A 22,527-nucleotide genomic window follows, 5' to 3' on the forward strand; every position below is an offset into this window, starting at 1 on the left:
CGACACGGAGATGCCAAGCAGAGGAGTGACCTGTGGGGAAGGATGAGAGAAGCAGCGTTGGAGCAGGCTGGGAGGCAGCTTTGGGCAGGGTGGGGCAGAATGTAAAATATCTCAAAAGAAAACTGAGCTGTTGAATGATGAACACAATTACAAAACACTTTTCCCACTAATAAAGTCAGATCTAAATAATTGGAAAAGTATTAGTTACTCCTGGATAGGCTGAGCTAACATAATAAAAATGACAATTCTGCCCAAATTAAGTTACTTGTTCAGCATATACCAAACAAACTGCCAAAAAACTATTTTTTAGAGTGAGAAAAATAATATTAAAATTATCTACAAGAACAAAAACTCCAGAATATCAAGGGTATTAATGAAAAGAAAGACTAGAGAATGTAGCCTAGCCATACCAGATGCTAAATTGAATTATAAAGCAACAGTCATCAAAACCACTTGATACTGGCTAAGAAATAGATGGCTAGATTAGTGGAACAGTTTGGGTAGACATGAAATAGTAGTCATTGACTATAGCTGTCTACTGTTTGATAACCACAGGGATTCCAACTTCTGGGATAAAAACTCAATATTTGACAAAAACTTCTGGGAAAACTGGAAAAGAGTGTGGTAGGGAATTGATCAATGCCTGACACTGTATAACAGAATAAAGTGCAAATAGGTATCCTACCTAGGCATGAAGTCTGATACTATAAATAAATATGATGGAGCAAGGAATGGCTTATTTGTCCAATTTATGGAGAATGGAGAAATTTATGACCAAACAATAGCTAGAAAACATTATGAAATGCAAAATGGATAATTTCGATTACATTAAACTGAAAAGTTTTTGCACAGCCAAAGTCAATGCAACCAAATTAGAAGGAAAATAGAAAAGTGGAAAAGGACTGTGATAGAGGCCTCATTTCTAAAATATTTGGAGAACTGAGTCAAATTTACAAGAATATGTCATTCCCCATTTGACAATGATCAAAGGATATGAATAGGCAGTTTGCAGAGGAAAAAAAAATAAAGCTATCTATACTTATATGGAAAAATGCTCCAAATCACTTTTGGTTAGAGAGATGCAAATCAAAATAATTCTGAGGTATCACATCACACCTTCAGATTGCCTAACAAAACAAGGAAATAATAAATGTTGGAGAAGGTATGGGAGAGAAGGAACACTAATTCACCATTGGTGGAGCTGTGAACAGATCCAGCTGTTCTGGATTTGGAACTATGCCCAAAATTCTATAAAAATGTGCATAACCTTTGACCTACCAATACTGCTTCTAGGACTGTATCCCAAAGAGTTCATAAAAATGAGAAAAGGATCCACATTTACACAAATATATATATATATATATATATATGTATGTATGTATGTATATATAGCATATATATATATATGTATGTATGTATGTGTATATATATATATATATATGTATGTATATATATATATATATGTATGTATGTATATATATATATATATATATATATATATATATATATATATATATATATATATATATATATATATGTATGTATATATATATAGCAGCTCTTTTGGTGGTGACCACAGAGTGAAAATTGAGGAAATGCTCATCAGTTGGGGAATGCTTCAACACGTTGTGGTGTATAAATGTAATGGAGTACTCTTGTGCTGTAAGAAATAATGAACAGATGGACTTCACAAATATTTGGATAGACTTGTTGAACTGATTCTGAGTGAAGTGAGCAGAACCAGGAGAGCATTATACACAGTAACAGTCACAGTGTTCAAGAACTATTTTTGATACCCTTAGCCCTTCACAGCAATGAAAGGACCTAAAACTTTTCCAAAGGACTCACAATGAAAAGTGCCATCCACATGCAGAGCAAGGACCATGGAGCAAAAATGCAGAATGAAGCAGACCATTGTCTCTTTTGTTATGTTTGCTCTTGTTTAGTTTTCCTCATGCTTTCTCCCATTAGTTTTAATTCTTATTATATATACCATGACTAATGTGAAGATATAATAAGAACGTTATGTGTAGAGCCCATATAAGATTGCATGCCTTCTTGGCGAGGAAGTGGGGGGGGATTTAAAACTTTTGGAAGTGATTGATGAAAATTGAAAACAAATAAACATAAATTTGGAAAATTGAAAAAGAAAACTGATCTGCAGAACACATCAAGAAGAGAAAACATAAGAATAATTGGATTATCTGAAAGCCTTAAAAAAGAATATTGATAAAATAATACAAAAAATAATAAAAGAAAATTGTCCTGAAGCACTAATGGGAAAACAGAAACATAAAACATCCAGTGATCACCACCTGAAAATGATCTTATCAGGAAATCCCATGAGAATATTATATTCAAATTCTGAAACACCCAGCTTAAGGATATGATACTATAAGCAAGAAAAAAAAAATAAACATGGTTGTTCCATAATTAGAATCACATAACACCTAGAAGCAGTGACACTAAAAGACTGTATATATTTATATGAACACTGTATATCAAAGAGGAAAAGAACTGGGCTCTTGGCCAAAAATATCATACCCAACAAAGCTTAGCATAATCCTGAATATTAAAAAAAATGGACATTCAATACATTGTCACTTTCCAGACTTTATTTTTTTTAAATGAACTTAAGAGAAAATTTGACATGCAAGTGCTGAGAGAAATATAAGGTACATATAGAAGATTAATTACAAGAGACTCAATTAGGACAGATGGTTTAGCTTTTATGTAAGCAAAATGTATGTCTAGAATTGATATTAGTAATTTGATAGTAAGATAGATTGGATTAGAAGTGAGTATGATGTGGGCTTTAAAAAGTAAAACTGTTTAGGAAATGTTAAAAAGAGTAATTGTTCTATACAAATAATGAGGATGAGAGTAAAAGAAAGAACCACCAAAGAGAAATTAGATGGGGGAGGATGACTGGTAGTTCTGGAAACCTACTTTCATCAGGAATGAATTTAAGAGGGAATAATAGATAGATGATAGATAGATAGATAGATAGATAGATAGATAGATAGATAGATAGATAGATAGATATAGATGAGCATACAAATCTTCAAAATTCAGAAAGAAATAAAATGCTAAAGGAACAGGGAGAAAGGAGAGGATGAGGGTCAGATCTCTAGAGGGAAAAGTGAGGGAATAGGTTAAAGTAGGGCGTGGAAGGGTATTTAGATAAATTTGAATGGGAGGACAAGTGAGGGAGAGTATGAGATGGGAGCCTGAGTGGATAGGTCAAAGAGGGATATGGAAGGGTGTTTTGATTTAAGGGAATGGGAGGGTAAGGGATATATGCTTGGACAAGGGTAGGTTAAGTAATATGAGGGTAAGGTAGAGGTAGAAGTAAAGTAGAAGAATTAGGAGGGATAGAAAATAAATACACAACAATATAAAAACAAAGATCAGAAGTAGAATTTGCTAGGGCAATTATATGTGTATATCTATCTATCTATCTATCTATCTATCATCTATCTATCTATCTATGTATTGGTCTATTTATCTATCTATAAACCTGTCTATATCTCTTTATCTATATGTGTGTGTGTATCTGTATATGTATGTGTATATAAGTATATGTTTCTCTCTATATAAATGTATGCATGCTTAATTATAGCCTGTGGAGGGAAGGGAAGGGGAAATGGGGGAAAAAGGACAAAAAAATGCACAGCTGAGAAGAAAACTAATGAGGAAGCAAAGAAAAGATAGGCAGCTCTCAACATAATGTGTAGCACTTATTCTATAGACTTTCCTGAAATAGAAAATTTTTGCTATATAACTTGAATCCTATCATATGCTGTGCTGTGCATGTGATTTGCTTTTCTTCTTATTACGTATATGTTTCTTTCTTATGTTTATTTATTTATTTTTAGTTTTCAGCATTCATTTCCACAAAATTATGAGTTCCAGATTTTCTCATCTGTCTCCTCCCCCATCCCAAAACACCATGCATTCTGATTACCTTTTCTTCCCATCTGCCCTCCCTTCTGTCACAGCTCTCCCTTCCTTTATCCCCATCTTCTCTCTTTTCTTGTAGGGCAAGATAGATTTCTGCACCCTATTACTTGTATTTCTTATTTCCCACTTGAATGCAAAAACAATTCTCAACCATCTGTCCTAAAATTTTGAGTTCCAACTTTTTTCCCTTTCTCTCTCCCTATCCATCCCCAATGAGAAGATAAGCAATTCAATATAGGCTATATATGTGTAGCTTTGCAAAAGTCTTCCTTAATAATCATGATGTGTAAGAGTAACTATATTTCCCTCCATCTTATCCTGTCCCTATTCTCTCTTTTGACTTTGTCCTTCCCCAAAAGTGTTTACTTCTAATTTGCCCTCCCTTCTATGATCTGCCCCACCCTGCTTATCCACTTCTCCCCTACTTTCTTGTAGTTAAAGATAGATTTTTCATACCAAATTGAGTGTATATGTTATTCTCTACTTAAGCCAAATGTGATGAGAGTAAGCTTCACTTTTTCCCTCTCACCTCCCCACTTTCCCCCTCCATTGAAAATGCTTTTTCTTGCCTCTTTTATGTGATATAGCTTGCCCCATTCCATTTCTCCCTTTATCCTCCCAACATATTCCTGTCTCACCCTTTAATTTTATTTTTTTAGATACCATTCCTTCCTATTCACCTCACTGTGTGCTTTCTCTCTCTCTCTCTCTCTCTCTCTCTCTCTCTCTCTCTCTCTCTCTCTCTCTCTCTCTCTTCCCTCTCTCTCTTTTCTCTCTCTCTCCATATATATATGTGTATATATATATGTATGTATGTGTGTGTATGTGTGTGTATGTGTGTCTATAATCCCTCCAACTACACAAATGCTGAGAAAAGTTTCAAGAGTTACAAATATGATCTCTCCATGTAGGAATGTAAACAGTTCAACTTTAGTAAGTCCCTTAGGATTTCTTTTTCCTGTTTGCCTTTTCAAGTTTCTCTTGATTCTTGTATTTGAAAGTCAAATTTTCTATTCAGCTCTGGTCTTTTGATCAAGAATGCTTGAAAGTTCTCTATTTCATTGAATGCCTATTTTTTTTCCTCTGAAGTTTTACTGGGTAGGGGATTCTTGGTGTTCATTCTAATTCCTTTGACTTCATATTCCAAGCCCTTCAATCCCTTAATGTAGAAGCTGCCAGATCTTTTGCTATCCTGATAGTGTTTCCATAATACTCAATTTTTTTTCTTTCTAGCTGCTTGCAACATTTCCTCCTTGACCTGGGAACTCTGGAATTGGACTGCAATATTCCTAGGAATTTTTCTTTTTGGATATCTTTCAGGAAGTGATTGGTGGATTCTTTCAATATTTTTACCCTCTGGTTCTAGAATATCAGAGAACTTTTCCTTGATAATTTCATGAAACATGATGTCTTGACTCTTTTATTGATCATGGCTTTCAGATATTCTCATAAATTTTAAATTGTCTCTCTTGGATTTATTTTCCAGGTCAGTTGTTTTCCCATGAAATATTTCAAATCGTCTTCTATTTTTTCATTCTTTTGGTTTTGTTCTGTAATTTCTTGATTTCTCATAAAGTCATTAGCTTCCATCTGCTCCATTCTAATTTTTAAAGCACTATTTTCTTCAGTGAGCTTTTGATCCTCCTTTTAAATTTGGCTAATTCTTCTTTTTAAATCAGTCCTCTCCTCATTGGTTTTTTTGGACCTTTTGTGCTGTTTGAGTTAGTCTATTTCTAAGGGCGTTATTTTCTTCAGCATTTTTTTGATTCTCCTTTAGCAATCTGTTGACTTACTTTTCATGATTTTTCTTGATTGTTCTCATTTCTCTCCCAATTTTTCCATTTACCTCTCTTACTTGATTTTAAAAATTCATTTTGAGATCTTCTATGGCTTGAGACCATTTCATGTTTATTTTGGAAGTTTGGAGTGCAGAAGTCTTGACTTTTCTTTCTTCTTTTAATTGTATATATTGTTCTTCCTCATCCGAGAGGATGGAAGAAAATATCTCTCCACCAAGAAAGTAATCTTCTATACTCTTATTTTTTTTCCCCTTCTTTGGGCATATTCCCTGCTGGTTACTTGACTTTTGAGTCATTTGTTAAGAGAAGGGTATACTCTAGGGCCCTATAAATTCTCAGTTCCTCCAAGGTGACACAGTCAAGGGAGAGGAGTATACTCCCCTCCTGTCCTGCACTCTTTTCTGGGAACTACTGCAAACTTTTTTGCCCAGAATCTGTGAGGAGAATTCCCTGTCCAGAATCTCCACCAGCTCCACCATGTCAGCACTCTTCCTCATCCCAGGACAGCCACTCATAGCTGAGATCCAGACCATAGGCTCAATTCCCCCAGGGTCTTTAAGCAGAGTACTCCAAAAGTGGCGGCTGTTGTTGCTGCAGCGGCTGCTGCCAGTGGGGCCCAACCCTATTCCCTCCTCATCCAACTGAAAGAGCTTTCTCACTGACCTTTGAAGCTGTCTTTGGTGTTTGTGGATTGAGCAGTCTGGAGACTGCAGCTGCTGCTGGGGTTTCACCCCTCACTCCTGCTCTCATCCTTTCCCTGTGAGAGGTCAAGGCTGGGCTGCACTATGCTCTACTGCTGGTGTGGTAGACCTTTCCCCATGGCCTTTCAGGCTGTCTTTGGATGGAAATCTCTTTCACTCTGTTGTTTTGTGGCTTCTGCTGCTCCAGAGTTCGTTTAGAGTCATTTTTTACTGGTACTTTATGGGCTATGGGAGAGAGCATTTACAATTCCATCCTTCTACTCCACCATCTTGGAGTATTTCATTTGTAATGTTTTAGTTCATATTATTCATTTTTCTTTTCTTAGCACATATTTAAGTTTCATATGTATGTATATACAGTATGTATACAGAAACATGTATACACATACATACATATGTGTATGTGTATGTATGTTTGCATATATGTATGTGCATATATGACTTTTGACCCAAAATTACTAAGCTATCATACCCAAGAAATATCACTAGTTTTTAAATAGTTTTTAATCCTAGAAATATCACTAGTTGGCTTGACATCAATGACACTTAATACTATATGTGTGTGTATATCTATCCATCCATCCATCCATCTCTCTCTCCATATAACTGTATGTGTACTTTTTTTTGTATATATTTTATATGTGCATACATTCATTTTTACGTATGTATGTGTCTGTGTTCATCAGCCTTACATCTCTATTTCTAGTGGCAAGCATACTGGAAAATTAGAAGGTACCCGTAATTTATGGAATGACTGAATAAATTATAGTATGTGAACATAATGAAACATACTTTTGTAAAAAAAATGAAAAATTGTTTCTGAGTAAACTAGGAAAATATGCATGAATTGATTGATACTAAAGTGAACTGAACCAGGGAAACAATTTAAACAATGTCTACAAACAAATTTGAAAGATTTCAAACTCTGACCAATGCTGTAACCAACCATGATTCCACAGTACTGATGATTTGGCCACATCTATTCCTCAGAGTATAATATCTTCCTTCTTTTCTATCACTTTCTAATCATATAATTCTATCCTTGTGTCCTATCAGGTTTCTTTCTCAGTCCCTATCATTTCAAGTTCAAAGGATCATAGATTAGAGGTGGAAAGAAACTCATAGATCATGTAGTTCAAGACATAACCTACAATTCATGTCTCATCTTCCTTTCACAATTCGCTTTCCTCACAGTTTCCCTTCACTGTCCTTTAACACATAGACTTAGTTATTAAGTAAACTGTGGAAAACTCACCAATTTGCTGCCTTAAAATATATATATATATATATATATATATATATATATATATATATATATTCTTTTATTCTTTTAACTCAAAATCCCATCGTTGTACACATTACTTAGTTATATAGCCTCAGATTAAAACTGATGGTCTTTAGGTCTAATACCATTATTTTTTTTGCTTATATGAAGCATGCTCTTAAACAAGAAATAGGTTTAAAATTAATCCATCTGAATATATGTGTTCAAAACCCTGAAATGAGAAATTGAAGGAAAAAGATGATAATGTCAATGATAAAAAGGTTCCATAAATACAAAAAGAGTTTCCAGCAGAAGACTAGAAAAAAAATGTGTGTCCACTGACTGGGAAAGATGGAACAAATTTTGGTATGTGAATGAAATGGAATATTTAGCTCCCTTAAAAGTGGTCAAAATGAACAATACAGAAAATCACAGGAAGATCCAAAGGAGGTGATTAAGAATGAAATAAACAGAACCAGAACAACATTATAGACAATTACTACAACATAAAGGAAAGCATTACAAAAAACACTAAACACTGTACTTTTTAATGACTCTTCTCAGTCCTGGAGAAGAGATGAGGTTATGCATTGCCTTCTTTTGCTTGCAGAGAGATGCATGTTGTTAAGGGATGTGTGTTTGTGTGGAAGTGTATATAGGATGTTATATTTATGAGCTTGCTTTGAAAGTTTGTTTTGCATAACTATTTTTATTCGTTACAAAAGTGAATTCTGAGGGTGGAGTGAGGTGCTAGCAGTTAAGGGGAAATAATTCTGGCTAAAAAAACAACAGACATCAATAAAATTAAAATGAGAAAGGAGAACTATCTCATGGAATTTCCAATGCAAAAACTTTCTTGGGGAGTGAGAAATGAGACTTGCATGCCTTTAGGACTCTTGATCAATAGGACAAACCTATAGTGTACATACATATGCATGCTGCCATTCTCTTTGTTTGCCAATAGAGCCAAAAGGAAGAGAAAGTGCATGATTCACAGACAATGTCAAGAAAGTAAAAGTTCCACTTATCATAACAAGACAAGAAAGGAAAACTAGACCCAAACCTTGCCCATATGTTCAGTGGTAGAGAAAACTTTAAATATGCTCTCAAAAATGTGAAGTGAGGAGGAGGAGGTCCTGAGAGCCATAGAAAGTGTATTCCAAATGGCAAGGGGATAATATGAAAATGTGAAATGTGAAAATGAGTGTGGAACACAGCCCTTCACTCCATCGACACTCTGTGAGATCCTGCAAGAGGGACATATGGAGGCTCAAAACAGCCAGCAAGTGGGAACTTCTTAGCAGCAATCATGATGATTTTTAAAAATTCATACACCTCTAAAGAGCTTCCCCATCCCAGTCTTTCTGACCTGATGGTGGTTCCTTTTACATGACTTTCCATCTCTCACCTCCATGCCTTTGCATATGTGGTTCACTATATGGTGCTCCTTATATTAGAACATTAGCACTTTGGAAGCAAGAGTTATCTTTATTTGTATTGTGTTTGTTTTCCTTTTTAGTTTCTTTGTATACTCAGGACTTTAGCTCATATAGAGTACTTAATGAATGTTTGCTGATTGATTATATATGTGCACACTGTATCCCTGAAGTAGAAAGCAAGCTCCTAAAGGATAGGGAGTGTTTTCATTGCTGTCTTTTTGTTTCTTTGTAGTGTGTTGCACATCGTAGGTGCTTACAAAATGTATTCTGAACTGAGACAGTGCCTGAGAGAAATAAAGTCATCTTATTTGTCAGGGGATGGACAAGAGGGCTTTTGATTTTTCCACACACTGACCATGAGCAGGGACGAGGAGTACATGACAGTGGGAATTGGGTTGCTCCATACTGATAACAAATTCATTGCTTTCAGTAATTTAGTTGATGTCTCAGAAAAAATTGCACCTCTAAAATGAAATATATTTGAAAGGAAAAGATGTAGAGTCATCCTGAAAAATATTTAATAAAAAAGGACAATAAAATAAATGTAGTGAGAGTTTTGCACATATTTTTTTCATTAAAGGAAATATTTTATTTACTATTATTCAAGGAAATTTCACAAATATTTATTAAGCACTATATGACACTGTAAAAGTTCTTGTGATAGTAAAACAAAGATGAAATAGCCCCTGTTCTCAAGGAGCTTCCATTCTTCTTGTTTATACATGCACAAAGATAAATATAGAGCGAGGTAAATTAAGGCAGCACAGAATGCAACTGGGGGATAGAGGGTAAGGGAAAAGAAGTGAAGGGAAGGCTTAATGAAGAAAGCAGTGACTGAGAAGAGCCTTGAAGGGAGAGAAGGATTATAAGAGTTGCAGATGAGGAGGGAATTTATTTGAGAAATAGAATACAACTTTCATGAATGCACAAAAATGGGAGAGAAATCAGTTCTGGGAATGGATCATACTCAAGTCTGGATAGAATTTAGAATTCGTGAAGACTGGAGAGGGCCTTAAATATGTTAAAACATTATGTTTTATTCTATAAGTAATGGGGAGCTACTGAAGGTAGGTATCATCACTACTTCGTTTGAGTCTTCACATTTTTATTGTCATTCTCTTACTAGGTTGCATTCAGATTTTTGGTTACACTAAGAACCAAATAGCACAGTCATTTGCAGTATTATTTCCCTCTCATCCCTGAAGTCTGCTTCAGAGACATCTCATCCACTCTATCTCCCCAGGTCCTTCTCCCTTATTCTAGATTTAGAGAACTAAGTATGTTAGATAGGGAAATGAGATGGAAGGTACAACAGAGGAAGAATTTAAAAGTCTTGATGGGGCACATCAAGGTCCTTACTTCCTTTACCCTCCATCTCCCTCAGACTTATATTCTTTCTACTAGATTCTAAAAGTGGAGAGAAGTTTACCTAAATTCTTTACATCCCATTGGGCTTAGAATGCATGTTGAACTGATACTCCTTCAAAACATTTCTATACTTTAAAAGATTTGGATCTCTTTGAGGTATAAACAATCTCCCTAACACTGTTGATAGTGCCATATTGTGATACCTTCTCCATAGTATCCTTCTCTATGTCTTCACAGAAATGATCCTAGAAGGAATTAACCAAACTGCTACTTTCAAATCTTTTCCAGAAATGTCCTATATCTGCCTTGTACCTGCTGTGGTGACAATTGTTAAACTGTCAAAGTGAGCATCTACAGCTCAAAAATTGGCAACTGTTACAGATCAGGGCTTGTTTTATGTTTTTATCAATTGTCAAGGTGAAGAAAAGGATGGAAAAATGTTAATAATGTAGATTAAGCATAAAAGTATACCCTGATGAAGTTTTTGCTGTTGTTAAGTTAATTGCTTTGTCTTAAGAAAATGGTGTAACAAATCTTAATGCAGATTAAACTTTCTCCTGTGTACATTTTGGGGCTGGGTAGGGAGGGAGTTAGTTGTAGATGTTACAAAACTCTGTATTAAGAAATAATTCTCAATAGGTGTGAAGAATAGATATGTATTATTTGCAAAAGGATCTTATCATTAATTTCAAAATATTTGTTTTATATGAAATTACTATTAAAATATCACATAACCAGGCAAAATATTCAAGAAAATTGTGACAAATCATTCTAAAATAAATTTAAATATACTTAACTTCTATCCAGTGGGGGAAAAAAAAATTCCGTGCCATTATCTTATATACCTAATGCTTTCACCTCTCAGTTCATGGATATTTTCAGTATGGGTCATCATGATGTAATTATTTTCCTGAGGCTGACAGCAACAGCCAATCTATTATAGATTTTCATGGCACGCTAATTTTCCATCTGTCCAGGATAGTTCTTTTCATGTGCCAATATTTAACAGGAGAGTTGCAAAATTTAAAAACTAGCTCTGCTTCTAATTGCAGGTCGACAAATTATTAATGTAGGTTTTTTCACTATGGGAAGCTATGTGTGCTTTTATAAAAATCGTTTTCATGTTGGAACCAAAAGGAAAGAAAGCAAAATGAAAAAGGATGGGTTATTGCAACTGTGCCCCTCAAATTCATAATCTTTTCTAAATAATCTAATTATGTTCCCAATTTTCTCTTTTTTCTTCTTATGCCTGGAAACTCTGGTTTTCATTGGTTACAATTTTCTTCAAGAACACTTCACTTACTAAGTCTGTGTCCACATTATTTCAAAATAAATGCTCAACGCATGGAAAAAGTCACCCCAAACTGCTTATTTTTTATGTGTGTGTATGTGTGTGTGTGTGTGTGTGTGTGTGTGCGTGTGGTGGCTTTTGCAGGGTGGAATATAAAGGTTGGATGCAGTTTCAGTGAGTTTTAGTAGCAAATAATCATGACTGGCAGTTCTCTTTGTACTTGGTGCCAGTAATCATGAGGTAATTTCACTACATTAGACATTATACAATGTATAATATGTAAATTCACTCTCCCAACATTTATTTGATGCATAATCATAGGTCTGTGAAGGCCTGCAAATGTTTTAGAGAGTATGCATAGGAAACAAGGTCAAGAGGACATAGAGAGTGACACAAAAGTAGCAGCTATAGAAACCATATAAATTGTGGAAATTTGTAGGTAAAGAAAAGCCCCCAAAATTTGTGGGTTAAGGCTCAATGTAAAATGAATTAACAAAGAAGAATACTATCACAGAAATGTAGAATAAATATATATATATATACATACATATATATAGATGCATATATATACACATATATACATATGTAAAATGTATATATGTATGTGTGTATATCTATATGTATTTATATCTATATCTATAGATATAAATATACATATTAGAGAGACCACACTACTCAGCCCAAGTCAATAGGACCCTAGCGTCCCCAAGGCTCTCTTGGTGTTACTGTGACCCACCACACACATTGAGGTGACAGAAAAAAGAACAAATTCAGAACTCCAAAGATGGGAAGTATGATGGCAACCAAATTAGAATCTTTTGCTGTTTATGTTTTATTAAAAGTTCCTCTGATTGAATAATGTATTAAAGAAGATCTTTCCCACCCATGAATGGGCCTGCCCATGGAGGAGGGTCCCAAGTACCATTTTTTTTTTTTTTTTTTTGCATTGAGGCACTAGGTCAGAGGGTTTTGCCTTCTAGCTCTGAAAAGTGCATAAATACTCTCAGAGTGAGGTTTTACTTTGGGACTTACTGACTGGAAGTGTTTCTTTGGTCAGAGAGACTCTGGAAAGCAGCTAAGAAGCTCTCTAGTCCCCCATCCTGCCCCCCCAACCCCCACTAAAACCTGGAAGTTGGTGCTTCTGGTAACTATGTATGCATATAATGGCCAGAGAGTTTTGGAAGCTCTCTCTGTTGACTTTTGATGTCTCTGTCTTTCCTCTGAAATTCAGGGTGCTGACTTTTTCCCCTGAAGTAACTGAATGACACATGTCCAAGTCAATGCATGCCAGTGGTTGAATGCCCCTGTAGTTCTGTTTATTCATCAGTGGAAATGCAAAAAAAAAAAAAAATCTGGGGTCATTGTAGTTCCAGTTTCTCTTTCATCCTGTGTCAGACAACAATACAATATTCATTGGAAAATGAAAAAGATACACAAGAAACAAGGAAAAAAACAAAAGATGAAAATGGATGCATTGAAATTATATGTAATTTTATAAATGGTGCAACAGTAATAAAGTTAAATAATTTAAAAAGTAAAAAAGAACGTTAAAAAGAACCCTAAAACCTTGAAAACAAAATGGAGCTCATTGGATGAAGAGGAAATAAAGGATATAATGTGACTCATATGTTCCATAGAGACTGTTCTTAATAAGTGGGACAAAAGGAAATTTATGACACTTAAATATGGCACTCACAATGTTGTCTCTCACTTATGCTAAAGTACTTCATAGTCTTGTGTTTTCTCTGAGTCAATAGAAAAACATATTTCTATTAATGTCAATTAACAATGGACTCACCAACGTAGCAGTAATATTGGACAAGGTAAATGTGGTGGTGCTGATTAGATAAATAGCCAGCTGATGTGACAATTATCAAAACGAATGTTGGCAAGTGGCAACGCATCAGCACTTTTTTTTTAAATTTGTTAGAATGCTCTGAATACAGATTAGCTTCCTTAGCTTCATATTCCTTGGCTCATTAGCATTAAAATAAGAACTGCAAGTTCTTTGGAACAACCTTTAAATTGTTTTTCTTACTTCAGCCTAAGTTCCAAAAGTATCTTCCAATATCCATGAACTCACAGTTTGTCATGTTCCATTCCTTCTCAATCTCTTCTTAATATGACCTTTGTCCTGGATTTTCCAACATTAATTTCACGTAGGAAAACTGGAAGAACACATTTAAAATATACAAGCCTTTATTTAGTATTCTTCATGAAAGCTTAAGCAGGTTCTTTGCCACCAAATCCTCTAACTTAAAAGGTCCATGAAATTCTTAGAGTCTTGAGCAATGGTGAGATCCACTGCCCACTATCCTCATGTGAGTGCCCCTGAATCTCTGCTTCCCAGCTGGGAAAAGATCTACCTAAACCTTTCCTCAGATAAGGAAGATTTTCTGATATTTGCTCAAGGCACAAGAATTTCTAGTTATTACCAATTCTAGAAATAAAAGCTTTTTTTGGCTATGGCAATAAATTCCTACAAAATTCCATAGGATCCCCTGTTATATGACTGTTAGTGTTTTTGTATAAATGCACACATACATGTACATATGAGTATATAACATGCGCATGTGTGTACATGTGTGAATATAATGCACTTTTATGGATAGTTTTTCTCACACTAAAGGAGAAAGAAAAATAAATAATGACAAGTTTCAATAAATTAAAAACCTTTATTATGAACTTTTTATATACTAGGCACTAAGCTAAGCAATGGAAATACAAAAAAGAGGTAAAAATAATCCATATGATCAAGGAGATCACAAGTTAATGCTTCTTACCTTATTCAGCTGTTGGTGCAAAGAGACAGTGAAACACATTTTGTGATGTCCATCCCATGATCTAGATTTAACTACATAAATTAACACAATAAATTCTCAGATGAAGTATATTTTGAAAATAGAGAATGAAAAAGGACAGAAAGGAAACTCTGATAAAGAGAGTGAAAGAACATGTGTGAGTGAGGCTACGGTCAAAAGAAAAGGTACCAGATTTAGGATCATCTTTCTAATGTCAAGCCATGACATAAGGAATTTCACTGTGGAGTGGCCCTTCTCCTATCACATAACGACATTTCTTAAATCACTAGGTTCATGTTAATATGTCTGATCAATAAGAGATCATTTTTTTCATTCAACTATTGAATTTTATATTCTAACTAAAAATTTTTGTAATATAATCATAGATTTTCATAACATATTTCTTTCCCCCTCTCCCACATTCTCATCTTTCCTCTGCCTGATAGAGTTGCTGTTTTTATTTTGTTGAAGATCTTTTATTTTTGCTGAAATTCCCTGTTTTCCCACTCCTCCTCCTACATCACTGAAAAATTATAAATCCTGAAATAAATTTTAAACTGAGACAACAGAAAACCACTCTGGAAAGAGTGGAAAACTAAAATGTTTGATTCAAATAATAATAACCATATTATTGTTATTATTATTACTAATAAAAAAGAGAGGGGGAACTTGGTTTTGTTTTTTAAATAGGATCAAAGTCTAACATTGAAAAATCAGAAGATTATGTCCAACCCTTTTGCTCAACATTATTTTTGTGGATGTTTTCACATCTGTGGTGGTTTTTGTGGTTGTTTGCTTGAAATTCCCTTTTTTCTTTCCACCATCTCATTTTTGGTGGTTTTGCTTTGATTAGATGTCACTATCCATTTCACTTCCATGTCTCTTACATACAGTCAAAATATTTCTTCAAGGAAGCAAAGTGGTGGTGGATCACAGCAACACTCCATGATTGGCCTAGCAATCTTTGCCCTGCCAAATGGTTCATGTTGGAGACATCCATATAATGGACTTGGAAGCCAAAGACCCTCTCCATTACAGTGCACCATAAGATGACTTCTTTCTCATTCATGAAGACAGGGAAATGCTGTTCTTTGCTCTGGTTGATGGAGTTTGACCTGATTGACATGGTCTCCAGTTTGTTTAACATTGCTATCCTGCTATACTCTAAACACTCCTGAAGTTCCAGAAATGGACTGTTCATACTGGAAAGGTTACCCCAGAAGTAGTGAGCCCTGGCACTTGTTTGTCATCAATCATCGTAGGGTTACACTTCAAAAAATGTGAGATATCCCCTTATTACTGACCCCATTGCTGCTACATTTTCAAAGAGCCAGAAGAAGAGGTGATCATCACCCTCCATGGACTAGGTATCATGCAGAAGGCAGTAGAACTTAAAGAAGAGCTGTCCAGTGTACTCAGAAAGATGTCTCCGAGCCGGGTTGACAATAGAAAGGTCATTGCAGGGACTATCTCCATTCATCAAATCAGAGGATCCCCATTCTTGTATGTGCTTCTGTGTGACACTGCAAATATCCTGGAAGTACAAGCTCTTCCCTTGGTGCTGCACTGTGCCCACAGTGATGGAGTTCTCGTATACCTCTGAGGCAATGTAGTGGTCTACTTGGATCACCAGGTCCTTTAACAGCAACAGCCCTGTGGCAATTCCATGGAAAAGAGACAGCACCTTGACTGACTTCTGTTTCAGTTGCTCTTCCCACACATGAAGACCTCTGGGCCCCCACAACAGATACTACAATATGACTGGTAGCCGCCATCATCTTACTGATAGGCACACTCCAGGAAGTAGTTCTTGCAGTTTTGGCACATTCCTCCAATGAAGAGGGTGTGTTCCAGGGTGAAGATTTCTACAGGAGATGCAGATGTCTTCAATATTCCTGCACTTCTGCTGCATGTTATATACCAGCAGTTCTCTGTGCATTTGTCAGTTATCTTTTTGACTTTGGGCTTCTCTGCTGGGCACTTTTGGGGCTTTTTGTCTGGTGGAGGTGGGGCAGAGGCAATAACTTCAGACTCTACTGGGCCCCACATATCAATGTTAGCTTTCTTGTAGGGATTTCTCTCCTTTGCTGGTGGCTCCAAGCCCTTGTGTCCAAGGGCTGGAAGCCACCCAGAGCCCACTCAATCATTTTCTTGTTCTGCACCTCCATGACCTTGTCTATGTCACTTTCATCATTCTCAGGTTAGGCCAGAAACAGCTTCCCTGTTTGACAGCTGGTCACCTGAAGGACCTCCTAGATGACTTTCCAGCATGTAGGTTGCTTGTTTTATATGGCTTGGTGGAAACCACTGCAGAAGGAAATCAGTGGCATCAATTTCTCAAAACAAACCACTGAGATCTTGTTGTCTCCAGACCACATGCCCGACTGAGTGCCTTCAGCTGCCCAACTTTGGCCTGTCATCCACCAGGATAAAATGTAGCTGAGCCACCAGAAGAAGCCCTGGAGTTTTCCATATACTAGTTCTCCAGTGCCAAAGTCCTGGCCATCCTCATATTCAGGCTTATCATCAGCAGGCTTAGCATTATTCTTATCTCTAGGATCAGTTCCCATAGGCTCAAGTGTGGTAGCCACAGTGGGGGAAGCAGTATCAATCAGTAGGTTGCTGTAAACCAGGAGGACTGGCCTGCTCCACCTTTTGTGATTCTCTAGTCTCCTGGGTTTCTTCTACAACATTCATCACTGTGATGACCTTGATTTTCTTCTCAGTACATAAGGCTAGGTGCAACCTCTGTTTGATACCACTCATGTGTGGGACCCTTGGCCCAGAAGCTCAGACTGTGGCCACTTGTCTTGGGGGAGTGTAAGGGGGGAGATAGTGCTGGGGGCAGAGAGGTCCAAAAGGAGAGAGACATTAGGGAGCTGTATTTGGAATTTAAAAGAGTATTAAAGCACATATAAGGAAAATGTATGTGTACATGTTTGTGTTCATGTACACACGTAAAATATGTACAATGTGTATATAAAATAAAAATATTTAAACATTTATGTATACACACATGTATATGTTTCTATGAGTGTGAGATTAAAACTGTAAAGCCATTTAAAGTTCTACTATAAACTAATAACAAGTTTCTATTTAAGTTTTTATGAGACTAGGAAAAAATAGAGTAATTACTATTTTTTTTATGAGAGGACTCATTTAAATTGCACTCATTTTAAATCTTATTCTATATATTTCAGTGCACTTCCTTGTATCAGCGGAAGACTATACTTTACTTCCTGGAGGTATAATATACTTCCTTAAAAGATTATAATTTCTTTAATCTTTTCCCTGACCATTCTCCTTTCAGTCAGCTTCTAAACATTATTTTTTTTTTTTTACAAACACATAATTATATTTTAGTTTTAGCCTTCAGTAGCATTAGTCATGATTTCTGAATTTTAAAACTAAGTTATTTCAGGTATTCTTGAACTCAATTTATTGATTATAAATTAAACTGAAGAATATTTCTACTAATAGTTTATTAAATAGCTCATCAATTTTTCTCTTTTAGATATAATGTTGGATTTTACCTTATGATAACATGCATTGGGAAAAAGAAAACAACTTGAAAGTTATCTTTTGGGATTTTCAATTATGTTCATCATAGCAGTCCTTGTACCTATGACAGTCTAGTGCAAAATGTTAGGCAGAATGATAATCTAGAGCCCACACCTCGGAAAACATATATACATACATTCATATGCAAATATGGCCATAGATCACTTTTCCCATATTCCTCCTTGCCTTTAACAAGGAGGTTCTACCAAAAGACATTGTTCTCATGAAGGTAACTTGGAGTCAGAACTTATCTAATAGATTCGTACTGTGGAAAGAAAAATTATTATAATCAATTGCAAACATTGTACTATGCTGTGGCTACTACTTCAAATGAAAATTATATTGAAAGGTACCAAAGTAATCATAGGATCCTGGATTTAGATACAGGGGAATTAAGTTTATCTAGTAGTGTACCTAATTTTATGGATGAGAAAACTGAGACCCAGATACATTAAGGCACTTGTCTGGAGATATAAAGGGAGTAATTGGTAGACCCAGGATTCAAATTCAGATCCTATCCCCAAATTCAGGACTCTCTGAATATGTTGCTTCAAATTATGTATATGAATTCACAAAACCGAAAATCAAAATTATTTTTGAAATCATTCAAGCATTCTTGACTATTCTATTATCTGCATTAAACCAACTAACTCATATTGCCCACTTTTTTTTACTTGTTTGTGCATGAAAGAGTCACAGATATAATATCCAGTTTAGCACAAAGTATGAATTAATCTGATTGTTGTATTAAATATATAATTTCAAACTTCAAATCTTGAGTTATGGACAAAATAATACTTCATTAAAAAAAAAACTGTAGGTATTGGTAGACCACAAATGGGATGAATCAGCAAAATATGGCACCTTAAAAGGTATGTAGCTTATATAACTAAAAATGTGATGCTCCCATTGTATTCTGTGCTGCTTAAACCATATCTGAAATGTAAATGGAGTACCAGGTTTCAGGAAATAAAACAAAAATGTAAGATCATCCAAAAAGGTGATCTAGGGTGATGAAGGTGGCTGAAATCATTCCATATGAAGATCAATGAAAGGCTATTGAGATACTTTCCCTAGAGAAGACTCATCAGGGACATGAAAGTTGTTTTGAAATATTTGAAAAACTAAAATGTAGAAGAGGGACTGAATTGCTGTTTCTTTTTTGCCTCAGAGGACAGCATTAGTGGTGTGATAACAGCAAAGAGGATGCAAATTTGACCTTGATATTTGGTGGAGGGCATGGGAATTCCCAACAATTAGAGTTATTTTGAAGGTCAGTGAGCTGCCTTGGGAATTATTGATTTTCAGAGGGTTTCCAGTCAGAAATTTGAGCATAGAAAGCAATTGTTTCATTATGGAAGAAAATTATAAAAAAAAAACCTTTATGTAGATCATGACTAAATTTCCACAGTCCTTTCTGCTATAACTATTTGAACAAAAATTAAAGATAATTTATCAGATTTTTCCTCTTCTTCAGTATAGGTTGGAGGAGATGACCACTGAAACCCTATCCAACTAAAATAGATATTGTGAGTCTGCAAGTTATTCAAACATATACAGCCTTGAAAGTATGGAGGAGCTTAATTTCTATAAAAGCATGAGGCAGACATTTCTTAACATTGCACCAAAATTTTCTTTTTTTTCCCCCACCCCTTTCTCCACAGAGCTGGAAAAAGTGTGATAAAATTAAAAATCAAATAAGAACAAAAACCAATTTACAGAGAACCAGGAGTAACATTTTGAACTTGAAAATTTATCTAAAACATTTTCCAGCAGAAATGGAAATAAAAGTAATAAGTGGGAGTATTTTGAATGATACCACACATGTGGGCTGTTGCCCACATACATATGCATTTGGTTCTTCTTCCAACGCATCGGATTAGCATTGGCACTATTGAGCTCAAAGTTATAACTTGAGTGATATATTTTTTCTTTCTGTTGCCCTGGAGAGGAGAGGATAATGTTCTTTGGAGTTAGTAGTCTTTGTCTTGGTAAAAATTAATCTTAAAGGGATGATATAAAGTATTTTAAATTCAAATATTAGTCTGAATGATATTGTCATAAAAATACTTGAAGAAAGTAGCCTTATCTAACTACTAAGGTTCAAATATTGACGCAATTAAAAAAATCTTCTCTATAAGCTACCTCAAGTCAGGAAAAAATTTTTAACATATAACCAAGTTTATCACAACAATTTTCTATAAGAATCAGCCTTAAGAGGTGGCCATAAAACTTACCAATACGAACAGAGGACTAAGGGTTGAGCTGTTTGCTTTGAAGTATGTAGAATTTCAAGTAGGGGAACTTAGTGGTGATCTACACAGAAGTTTTTTTTTTTTCTTCCATAATCAAATAACTGTTCTGTATGCTCAACATCCTGATTAAAAACCCTCTGAGAAGCAAAGATGAAAGGGCAAACCTGGAGTCCACGGACCACTAAAGTGGTTTATGGATATATTTAAGAGTATTCTGTGAACTTTGATAGGGAAAAAAATCTCTTGCATCAAACTTTCTTTGAATAATTCATCTTTCTTCAACTTTCTTGAAATTTCTCTCTACAGTCTCAACCAGCCCACCTAACTTCTTTAATAGGTTCTATGAAAATATAACTTTAATTGAAACGATGTTGCAAGGGCAGCTCTTCCATAGCAACAGTCTTATAAACAGAAGATATATTCCTGGGCAGCTAAAATGCAGACAAGTTTAAAAATCTTTTAGAAACTTAAAACTTTCTTCTTAAATTTGTAATGATGAAAAGATCATGTCATAGGAGATCAGCATGTATGTCCTGCACTGGGATGAGTTATGTTGTACAGTACTTCCTTATATATGTAAACTAGTTAATTTATGGAGATCTGACTCTCAACTCATCAGAGAGATACTCTAGTACTTTAGTTGGTGCTAGGGGGAGAACTGAAGATTTCCACTTGATCTGAGGCATAGGAAGAAAGAATGGAGAGATCAGATTCATGATGGCAGAGTAAGAAGTAAATAACCATAACCCTCCTATATTCATCTCAAAACAACCATAAAATAGTGCCTCAAAACAAATCATTTAACATAAGAACCAACAAAAAGACAGAGCGAAACAATCTTTTAGCCCAAGAAATTTGAAAGATTGGCAAGAAAGATCTGTATCAGTTGGGTAAAGGGGAATGCAGTCCATGACAGGAAGAACTCCAGTAAGCCAGCCCTAATCCCCATTTCAGAAAACCAGTGAGAGATCTTGAGCTGAGTGCAGTGGAGTAGTCAAATTCCAATAGCAGCGCTGCCATGTGCCTCAACATAGCTACTTGGTGAACATATGTTTACTGCTGCTGGTTCCAGGGGCTACAGGCCCTGGTACTGCATTGCCCTGAGGTTCACAAGAGATCCTTATATTTGACACTGCACTAAGGGGGTCTATTGACAGGGTACGTGCTGGAATCTGTAGGAGTCTAGCAGTTTAGCCAAGATCCTGGAGTTAGTGTGTGCTGAGGTCAGTGATATATTTCTACTTTTCCTTATGGCTTATCAGGAACACATTGTGGTTGGTTACCATAGGTTACCTGTTTGTGTGGTGCTATTGCGCTTCAGCAGAAATTAATAAAGAAGGAGCAACAATCTGATTGCAGACAAAGCAAAAGCAAAAATAGAGCAGATTAAAAGAGATAAGGAAGGAAATTACATCTTGCTACATAGGCAATGAAATAAGAGCAGCAGTAAACATATGTTCACCAAGTAGTATAGCATCCAAATTCTGTAAAGAAGCAAAGTGAATTACACATTCAGGATGTAAGAAGAGATAGAGAACATAGATAATTTTGATTTATTAATTTTTTTAAAAAAGCTTTTTGCACAAACAAAACCAATGCAACCAACATAGAAGGAAAGCTGGGAAACAACCTTTCCAGTAAGTGTTTGTTAAAGACTTCATTTCTCAAATATATAGAGAAGTGAGTCAAATTTATAAGAATGTAAACCATTCCCCAATGATAAGTGGTCAAAAGATATGAAAAGGTAGTTTTCAGATGAAGAAATCAAAGCTATACAGATGTAGATATAGAAAGGTACATATAGATCAAGATAGGTATGTAAATATATCTGTGTATATCTATATCTATATCTATCTATCTATATATATTTTCTTAGGGTGGAATGCTGTAAATCACTTTTGATCAGAGAAATGCAAGCTAAAACAACTCTGATGTACCCCCTCATGCCCATCAGATTGGCAAATTGGACAGAAAAGGAAAATGATAAATGGAGAGGATGTGGGAGTTATATACTATTACAATCATTTTGGAGAGCAATTTGGCACTATGCCCAAAGGCATAAAAAAACTGTGCATACACATTATT

General features: G+C 35.4%; 1 pseudogene; it reads right to left on the reverse strand.

Annotated features, from left to right (window-relative positions):
* Window positions 1–15,509: 15,509 nt before the first annotated feature.
* LOC140510600 (DNA (cytosine-5)-methyltransferase 3A pseudogene) lies at window positions 15,510–17,323 on the reverse strand (annotated as a pseudogene).
* Window positions 17,324–22,527: the final 5,204 nt, after the last annotated feature.

The sequence above is a fragment of the Notamacropus eugenii genome, chromosome 6, assembly GCF_028372415.1.
Source record: "Notamacropus eugenii isolate mMacEug1 chromosome 6, mMacEug1.pri_v2, whole genome shotgun sequence".
Classification (NCBI taxonomy): Eukaryota; Metazoa; Chordata; class Mammalia; order Diprotodontia; family Macropodidae; genus Notamacropus; species Notamacropus eugenii.